The sequence below is a fragment of the Camelus bactrianus genome, chromosome 5 (genome assembly GCF_048773025.1).
Source record: "Camelus bactrianus isolate YW-2024 breed Bactrian camel chromosome 5, ASM4877302v1, whole genome shotgun sequence".
Classification (NCBI taxonomy): Eukaryota; Metazoa; Chordata; class Mammalia; order Artiodactyla; family Camelidae; genus Camelus; species Camelus bactrianus.
The window spans coordinates 97,631,587-97,641,391 of NC_133543.1; the positions used below are offsets into that span (position 1 = coordinate 97,631,587).

The following is a 9,805-nucleotide window of genomic DNA, read 5'->3' on the forward strand; positions in this document are numbered from 1 at the left end:
GTCTTGAACTTATCCATGTTACTGAACTCAAGCCTGCTTAACACCGCTTGCATGTCACCTTCTACCTGTGGACTCTCTGTCCCTCATCCACACCATGTCTCCAGTCCTGGAATCTGTTCATTCATCTATCAAAGACACACTTAATGAGCACCAGGATTATGCAGGAAAAGGGTGTCAGGTCTCAAAGGAGGCATAAATAGAAAGGGAGCTGGTTCCTTCCACCACCAGAAGTGACGAAGCAGTGTAACCATTAACTCCAAGATCAACAAGAGAGGATGCCGTCACTGCAGAAACTAAGGCCATTAGAAGGAAGAAGCCAGACGCTCTCTTCCATCATCTCCTGAGCATTCTTGGTCAGCTAGACCTGAATGTGAATGAGTCAGGCTTCATGCACAAGATGATTACCAAGGTACAGACAGAAGTCATTGAGCTAGAAAACCCAGAAAGATTATGGGCGACCTGGGGCCAGTTTTCCACACTGGTGCATCTGAGGTTGAAGAACATTTTGAAATCATAAGACCAGCACACAGGTCTGTATGTGTCAGGTTGCAACAGAGGTGCTTTTGATAATTGTCTAAAAGGTCCCAACTTTAGGGGACTGATTAAAATAAACTGGTTAGTTATCTACATAAAATTATTCAGCCTTTTGAAACGACAATGTCAGTGTATAGATGTTGACATGACAAGATATCCAGAATATACGGTCCAGGAAGAAAAGCAGGTGTCAGAACACTGTATACCGGGTGATGGCATTTGTATAAACGGGCTCTGGTAGAGCAGATCTAGGGTAGGAGGCATAGAATAGAGGCTGTGTCTAGTTTTAAACACTGCTATATTTATTCTAGGACATCACACAGTGATTTACATACAGCAGGCCCTCAGTAAATATTTGTTGAATATAATAAATACTTTATTAAAAAATCTTGATAGTTAACCCCCTAGCTGTTAATAATAGGACAATGAGTGATATTTTTTCTTTTTTATGGTCTTTACTTTCTGGGTTTTTTTTTTCCTCTACAAGAAATATGCTGATAAGAAGATTGATCACTGCCTTCAGAATTACTCCATAATGAACACATGCCTTTTTTCTGTAAACAGACACTGGTTTTTTATGTCCCTGTTGTACGTGTTGGTGACTAGGAGTGAGAGGCCAGTGGAGGCTCTAATGAGCCTCAGGGACTGCAGGTTGTTCTTAAGTTTGCCTCTCAGACGAACTAGTGACTTTTTAATGTTGATCTGTACCAGATCCAGGTTCAAAGAGGAAAAAAAGCTTAAAAACTCAAAATTCTTAGAATTCTTCTACAGGATTACAAAGCTGCATGAAGATGTGAGTTTCTGAATCCCATTCCACTATCCAGAGAATAAAGGTTAAGTTCATAACTTTTGTGCTGGGTGTAAAATAAACATCAGATGGAAGAAAAGGTGTTTTGAAAGAATACAAGTGGATGAAAATTCTTTCTACCACAGGAATCACAGGAGTAGTGACAAAATGATTATTCTCAAAGACTGAAATTAGAACTTTAAACTCAATAAAACCCCTGAGCTTCCTAGATTAGAGAATGGCACAGAGTTCAGTATAAGTCCAAGTGAAAACATTTTAAATATTTAATGTGTGTCTTTATTCTACCCTGACTGAAAAAGTTAAAACATTTAAGTTTGCTTACAAAATATATTAATAAAATATTTTTTAAAGAAATCAGAGAGGACTAAAGTCCTCCTAAAGGAAGAAGAGAAAATTAGGTTAGGAGAAATCATATGAAGCCAGGGATAAGATTAATACACAAAATGCTTGCCATGAAAGTCCTCTACACTTGTTAGCTATGAGCCACAATTTCACTCTGAGTTTCCTAGCAGCCCATGCAAAGAAAGAAACAAGACCAGCTGTTTTACTCACAATGTCCATTAGATTAAAAACCAATCAGATGTTTAATTCCAAGACCAGAAAGGAATTGCTTCCATGTGTTTTCATACTGAATAAGGCCCTAAAAATATCCTTATAGTAAATAAAATAGTGAATGCCATGGACTTGGTGATTCTAGTCTTCCTTCTTTAAGTCAATGGCATGACTCCATGTAGGTTCAAATAAAACAATCCTAATAGGAAGAGAAAGCATGCGATCATCTAAGATGTAGTATTCAACCCCAAAATAAATGCTAATGAGAATTAGAGCTCTCATGCGTGAATGAATGTGTATTACTGTTAAGACAAATCTTCATAAATGTTTTTCAATTCAAGCAAATGTTTGCTAAGTTTGAGGTTGTGGCTTTGATCTACTGCTGGTTAAGTGTAGACTCCAGTGTTTGAACAGGCAGCTGAGCTGGGAGCAGGTTAACAACCTCTTCTGAAAATCAAAGAGCTTGAATAGAGGGCACCAGACGTCCCCTACAGAGGATCCCAGCAGGACCCAGGCAGGCCACTTGGGTTTCACCCTCACACATAAATGACTGAGGTCCCAAATTCTTAGGCTAGTATTCCTGATCTTTTCAGGTCCAAGAACCATTTTTAATGCCTTCCCTCCTCCTAACATGTATAATAATTGTAACTTTGCAATTGGTTGATTAAAAAATATATAAAATGACAGACTCCTTTAAAAAAATTTCACATGTAATAAATGCTCATTCTAGAAAAAATTTTATAACTATGTATGGGGCTAGATGCTTACTAGACTTATTGTGGTGATCATTTCACAGTATATACAAATATAAAATCACTATGTTGTACACTCGTTATATTATATGTCATGTTATGTTATATGTTAACTGTACCTCAATAAAAGAAAGAAAGAAAGAAAGAAAGAAAGAAAGAAAGAAAGAAAGAAAGAAAGAAAGAAAGAAAGAAAGGAGGGAAGGAAGAAAGGAGGGAAGGAAGAAAGGAGGGAAGAAAGAAAGGAAGAAAGAATGTCCAACCACATAGATAAGCAAAAAGTAAAGATAAAAATCACCAAAAATTTGGCTGCCCAGCCTCTAGGGCAGATGAAAAGCAAGCTTCTTATCTACTCTCTATGGAAGCCAAAGGGGAATCAAATATTCTCTTTCCCAGCTTCTTTATAATTAGTACATGGTCATGTTACCTAAACTAAGCCAGTTAGATACTCCTGCCAAGGACTCTGAATTGCAGAGGAGTGAAGCAAAGGCCGTGTGGTCAACTAGAGACTTTTCACAGTGTACTCACAGTGGCTACAACAGAGCCAAGAGTCCAACAACATAATTCTGAGGGGCCAGGATCAGTGATGCCAGGGCCAGCATCCCAAGCAGACTGTTACTGGGGAGATACTGCTATCAAAATAGTCTCTCTGATTTCAGATCCCAGAGTGGTAGAGTGGCTTCTCTGATGTGTCAGTTCACAGCCCCTTGAATTAAATGGAAACTGGGTCCCCTTAGGAAAAGACCATATTTTAAAAAAACAAAAACAGAAACAGAAAAAAAAAAACTGTGTTGCCTGAAACAAAACAAAAAAACTGCTGTTTAAAAATTTAAAAATTAAAAAATGTTTAAATACCATATGATAATATCAAACGTATATGTTTATCTGTCTTAATTCTGCTTTTCCTTCAAGGGATCTGACCATACACTTGACAATTGTGCCATGGGGAAAGGGATGAATCAGTCCTTTTCAGGGAATTTACAACATTAGGTCTGAACTAACACTAATCACTGGGGGACCAGAACATCACCGGATTGGGTGATAAATGGAGCTCTGACTGGAGTCCTGCTTGTAGTAAGACTCGTGGAATCCTGAACCCATTACTTCTCCAGCATCTGGGTGTAGTTGAACAGGTACCCTAAACTTCAGGCAGAATCCATATTTTGGCTCTGTGACCCAAAAAGTAGACTATTATGATAGAAAGCACAAAAGGGAAGCCCTTGGAGTCCCCTACCTTTTTTTTTCTTTTTAACAAATAGCAAATCTAAAGGAAAACCACATCCCAGCAGGGAGTACAGGTGTTAGTGTCACTGTGAACGAGGTGAAGGGGTGTGCATATATAAGGGGGTGATTCCTCTCACAGCCCCGTATAACCCTCCCATCTGGCCAGTGCAGAAAAAGGGTGGGGAGGGAGTGGATGGCAGCATGTTTCCTTCATTTCGCTTCTGGACTCTGTGCTGGATGGACCTTGGCCACCTCACAATTCAGCAGGATATCATACTGGTCTACAGTATTGATGATATTGTGCCTAGACTTGGTGAGATGTCTTAGATGCTCTAACAGTACATGGGTTCACTGAGTTTTCCCAAGATACTGATTGTCTTGTCCTTGCCCTCATGATGACACTATGGCTGCCACAGCTCCAGATATTAAGTCCATACAACAGTGTCCCACACAAGAAGGAAGATGACAGGCCAAAAAGGACTATTCACCTCTCATATTCAGGGAAGAAAATCTTTCCCAGAAGTCTCCCCAGGGAACCTTCTCCTGTATTGGATTGGCTAGAATTGAGTCACATCCCCACCCCAGGACCAATTACTGGCAAAGAAGAATAAGAATTTCATGGGTGCTTCACCTATTTGTGATCCAACCCCCAAGGCTGGGCCCATAGCCTTTGTAACAAAATCAGGGCTCAATAAACATGAGTGTCAGTGAGTAGGGAACCAACAGTGTCTGTCACAGTAAGTACCCCATCTTCTCATTGTCTAATGTTGAAGACCAATCTAAGCTAAGTTGTCAATAAAGCCACAGAAATCATCCTCACAAGACAATAGTAATAGCCTATCTTCTAGATGGCCAGTTGCTTCTCCAGCTGCCGCTACCAGTGATAAGAGGCATCTCCTAAAGTTATGAGGTGAGGGCTTCATTGTCCCCCCAATGCCTGCCACCATCATGTCACTGGCAACACTGCCGTTGACTTCACCCAACACAACCTGAGATTGGTAAGCTGAGCAGCCTCCAAGCCAGGGATCACGGAAGCCTCTGACCTGGGAGGTTCCATCAAACACATAGATCTGGCAGTGAAACCCGTGTTTCCTTCCATGCACTCACTGAGCCCATTCTTCTGATTCCTTGATTCATCTCTCTGGGTAGAAGAAGAGCTGGCCCGGAGCTGGACTGAGCAAGAAATGTTTTCATAAAATTAATATTTAACAGCCACTTGTCCTGTATCAGGCCCCCTGCGCACAGCGATCATGACATCACCCACTGTCCATATCCCCAAAACACACACACTTCCTAGAGCTCATCAGCTGGAGATCACGTGGCTGCAGAAAGTGCCCAGAATGAGACACACAGGTCCTGGGGCAGGAGCCCATAGTGAGCGCTAGCCCTCAGAGCCACCCCATGGACACAGCTGGCATGTATTTAGAAGTCTATAAAGAGGTGCTTGCTCTGAGCCTTGACTGAGGAATGGAGACACCTCCTATGATTACTGCCCTTTAATCCTACTCAGACCTCGAGGGGCCTGGCAGGTAAGGGTGCCTGGTCCAGTGAGGTTGGTACATTCATGTTTGGGGCGAGGTAAGGCCCCATTCAGCTCTTAGAGACCCTAGTTGCTTCCTGGCCCTTCTTGACCATTCTCCCACAAGGCTGGATCTGTGTAGACTCACTCTCAAGCTCTAACTTGATCTGGCCAGGTGGATTTTAAAGGAGGTAAGTGGCTTTGAGGTCACCACCATGTCCCTACAGCACAGGTAAGCTATCGCGCCCTCCTTGTCCCGCCAGAGCCTCAGGTGCTGACAGAGCCTCATGAAGTCACCTTGAGGCTGGGGCCAGGGCCGGGGCAGCAGGTGCAGATGCCTTCTCTGAGGCTGCAGGCTGAGGCTGCATTTTGCGCTGGGCTGGTGACGCAGATGTGCGCCCTGCTCAGGCGAGCCTGTCAGCCTCTCCCAATGCCAAGTAGAGCTGGCTGGTGCCTGTGCTTCACACAGAAGTTCCCTCAGTTGTTACTCCCAGGTCCCCTCCCTTATGCCCCTCAGAGGATGGGTAGGGGTGGGATGGGCTCAACACGGTGGGAGTACAGGTTTCTACTGATGGAGGATTGCCTCCCTGCCCCACAATTCACTCAGCCGGTGCAGGTGTCCAGGGGGCGGTGTGCCGGGGATGGGACGGGAGGCAGGTCCACCCGCCTCTTCTTCTGACACCACTGAGCCCAGCAGGGGTACAGTAGGGGTTTAAGCCCTGGCTCACAGCATCCTCTCCCAGGCTTCTTAACAAACCTTTATTAGACCCCTGGAGTTCCAGTAAAACTGAGATGCTTGACCCCCAGAGGAACACCAGCTGTCTCAGAGAGCTGCACTCCCTGCGTCCTGATGGGAGCTAGTCCTGGCCAGGTAGGGGCCCATGAAGGGGAACAGGATATGCTGCCCCCAAAATGTTTCCCTTTGGCATATAATTTGTTTTGAGCTGAAGGCGATCAAGACCCAGCAAACTTAGGAAAAGCTTTTTGCCTCTCCCATGACTGCTTCAAAGATTTTAGGAAGGAGACCTGTATCAAAAAGTCAGCTATTACCAGAGATAAATTTTTTTTAAATTACCATTTGTTTTTTTAAATTTTATTTATTTATTTATTTTAATTTGTTTTATTTTATTTATTTATTTGGGGGGGAGGTAGTTAGGTTTACCTACTTATTTTTAGAGGAGGTACTGGGGGTTGAACCCAGGACCTTGTGTACGCTAAGCATGCGCTCTACCACTTGAGATATGCCCTCCCCTACTTTTTTTTTTTTTAACCTCTGAAAGACTTAACCTGCACAGCAGGGCAAACATATGCTTGCAACCATCTGCTCTTCTCATCTTCCTGGGAGTGGCCCTCCTCCCCTCTGGAGCCCCAGGCCCCTATCCCATTCTTCAGCTCAGGATGGAGAATAAGCCTCAATCACCCAGCTGCCCTTAAATTTCCCGTCTTTGTGAAGCTCCAGTACATAATTGCAACTGGTTTTCTCCTATTAATTTGCCTTCTGTCAATTTACCTATTAGACCAGCCGAAGAATCTAGAAGGGAGGGAAAATTTTTCTGCCCCAAGGATGAGGAAATGAAGTCCTAGCGCAGTGGTGCCCTGTCTGGCCATCCAGCAGCCAGGACACAGCAGAGGGCTGCCCCACAGTGGGACCCACAGCCCCTTGTTGGACTGTCTTAGAACTTTCTCCCATGCCTCCTCCTATCCCAACCTCATTCCTCTGTGGTCCAAGAGGCTTCCCTAATATTCTTCCTCTCCGTGGTCTCCTGAACATTTAAGATCTTTTTCCCCTCTATCTGGCTCACCAGGGAGCCCATAGAGTCTCCCCAGGTCCCACTTTCCTCATACAATTGTTTTGGGGAGAATAGAGAGTGAAGGGAGAAAAGAAAGGAAAGAAAGAGGGACAAAAGGGTGATGGAAGAGGAATAAAGGCAGAGGTGGAGACAGGGAAAGAGGGGAGAAGAGAAGCAGGGAGTGAAGAGGGAAGAAAAGGAGAGTAGGATGAAAGAAAGGGAGAAGAGAGGAGACTGGAGGCACCAGCCACCAGACCAAGATTGCTCCTTGTTTTCCAAATCAACACTTTTCTGTCACACCTCCTCCCACGTTCTGCTTGAGCGAACACTAGGAAGCAAATTGCTTCAGAAATCCTAGTTTCACTTTGTATCTCCATTGATAAACCAGAGAAGTAAGAAAAAGCCTGTTTGTTTTATGATTTTTTAGGGCATGGACAGAGTAAAGGAAAAATATTCTTGGCTTCCTGCCTTTGTTCTAAGGTCTTTGCAATTTCTTGTTAATTTAATACCTAAACCTTTGCCATGTAAATAGCACAGGTAAAGATAAACTTTGCTGGCCCTGGACTCTGACCTTTGTTTAACACTCTGCCCTCTCTGATCCATCCTCCATCCCGTCAGTAGGAAGTTTGGGATTGTTACCTGGAAATTTACAGCCAGAGAATAAAGAGTTCCAGAGGCAGCATGTTGGTTTTAGACAAGCCTTGTAAGAAAGTACAAAAACACTGGCCCCTTTGAGAGTTCCTCTCTAGTCTGCTGATATGTTTTCCTCTTTTTCTCAAAAAGGTGACCTAGATGGGGTCAATTCCCTTACCTGGTAGAGCCCCCACCCGCTCTGCCACCCTCTCGTCTTATGCCCACCCAGGCTGTGATTTGCTGGTGCTACACGGCACCATTTAGACAATAATTGAAACAAGTGATTTAATCCCTCTTACTTGCCGTTATTCAACACGCCCGTGTTCATTTCCCTTCCTGTTGGAACGCTTCCCCTAACAGTGCTTTCAAAGAGGGGCTATACGTGATAAACCCTCTGATCCCTTAAAAACCTGTTAATTTAGCTGGAGATCAAAAATCTAGGTTCAAAGTTCTTTCTCTTTGATACTTTAAAAATATTCAAATATCTTCTTAAATCCAGTGTTGCTGTTAAGAAATCTGAAGTCAATTGATTTTTGTTCCTTCCTCAGCCCTCTGCTAGCCAGCTGCCTAGAACACAGATGTGATGGCTGGAGCTTTAGCTGTCAGCTTGGATCATGAAGACAAAATAGGGGAGCATTGATCTGGAATGAAACCTGAGTCCTCAAAGACCTAGCAAAATGGAGCTACTCTATTAGCCATGAACTGTCCACCTTCAAACTTCTACAAGAGAAGAAAATACTTTCATTGCATGTATGATACTGTTATTTGGAGTTTGTGTTACTGGTGATTGAGATGAATCTTAATTCATATATTGATTAAATTGGCACTGTCTTACATTTTCCAGAAATCTGATTAATTTTTTCAGCGAGCTCGCGTTCCTCTGGATATCAGCTACCTTGGCTGGCAGTGGGTAAATCTGAAAGGGACTAATGTTTAGGTTTTACTTTGTATCTTTCCTAAGGAGCTCAAAGAATACAGGTGGGCATGGGAATTGCTTCTGGCATTATAGTGTGACTTGGCTACTCCGCATGTGCCACTGCCACCCCCTCTCACTACCAGGCAACTTCTGGGCACACTCTCCTGGCCACTGCTCTTTTCACAAGCTAGGTGTTGTGGATGTAATGCCCTGACCCAGGCAGGGGGAAGAAGGGACTGCTAGGTGCTGCAGGTTTATTAGTTTGTACTTCTAACCTCAGCCTCATGCTCCATCTGAGGCTACAACAGTTTTCTGCCTTCCAGTGCCATGGGGTGGGGGGTAAATGGAAATGGGGCTAGAGCTGGATAATGGTCTATGGAAACCAAAGTGGGCAGAGAAAAGAGCACATTGTAAGGTGTTCACTTAGCCTATCCTGTTCTAGGGCACCCAGCTCTTATCTGGAAGGGGCTTCTGTTTCCTTCCCACACACCACAACCCAGCTGCCTGCTGCCTCCTGGACAGTGGCAGGGGCAGTGTGCTTCTTGTGGTTTTTACATTGGTTTCTCAGTCCTCTTCAACTTCCCTCTTGCTTCTGGGACATCTTTAGGATTGTATTTACAGGAAGAGGCCAGCATCTCAAGTACATTACCATCTTGTCAGCCCTGCATTATTTCTTTTCGCAGCACCAATCACCATCTGAAGCTGTTATTTATGTGTTTGCTTGTTTATCGTGTCTTTCCCAGTCTCCACTAGACCATCAGCTCCACAGAGGTAGGAACTTGTCCTGTTCGCAGCTGTCTTCCCAGCACCAGGCACACAGCATGGTAGAGATGCTTAATAAATGCAGGGTGGTTGACTGAAGCACTGAGCTGGTGCTGGAACCCAAACTGACTCCAGCCCAGGGCTTTTTGCTCCAAATCTTGTGCTTTTCCCACCCAAGCCCCTGGACCCCTGTTCCAGACAAAGATGGTACAGAAAGGCAAGAGGTCATTTTAAGACTCCAACAAAGATATGGGGTTCTTCCCCCAAACATTGGCTAAAACCACTGCTAAATGATCAGATTTAGGGCAGGGCTGCTTT

General features: G+C 44.0%; 1 long non-coding RNA gene across 1 annotated transcript; it reads left to right on the plus strand.

Moving 5' to 3' along the window:
* The first annotated feature begins 5,198 nt into the window (after window positions 1-5,198).
* On the plus strand, window positions 5,199-8,654 carry LOC141577665 (uncharacterized). The gene is made up of 2 exons (XR_012506896.1): window positions 5,199-5,396; window positions 8,358-8,654. It is a non-coding gene; the product is annotated as an uncharacterized LOC141577665 (long non-coding RNA).
* Window positions 8,655-9,805: the final 1,151 nt, after the last annotated feature.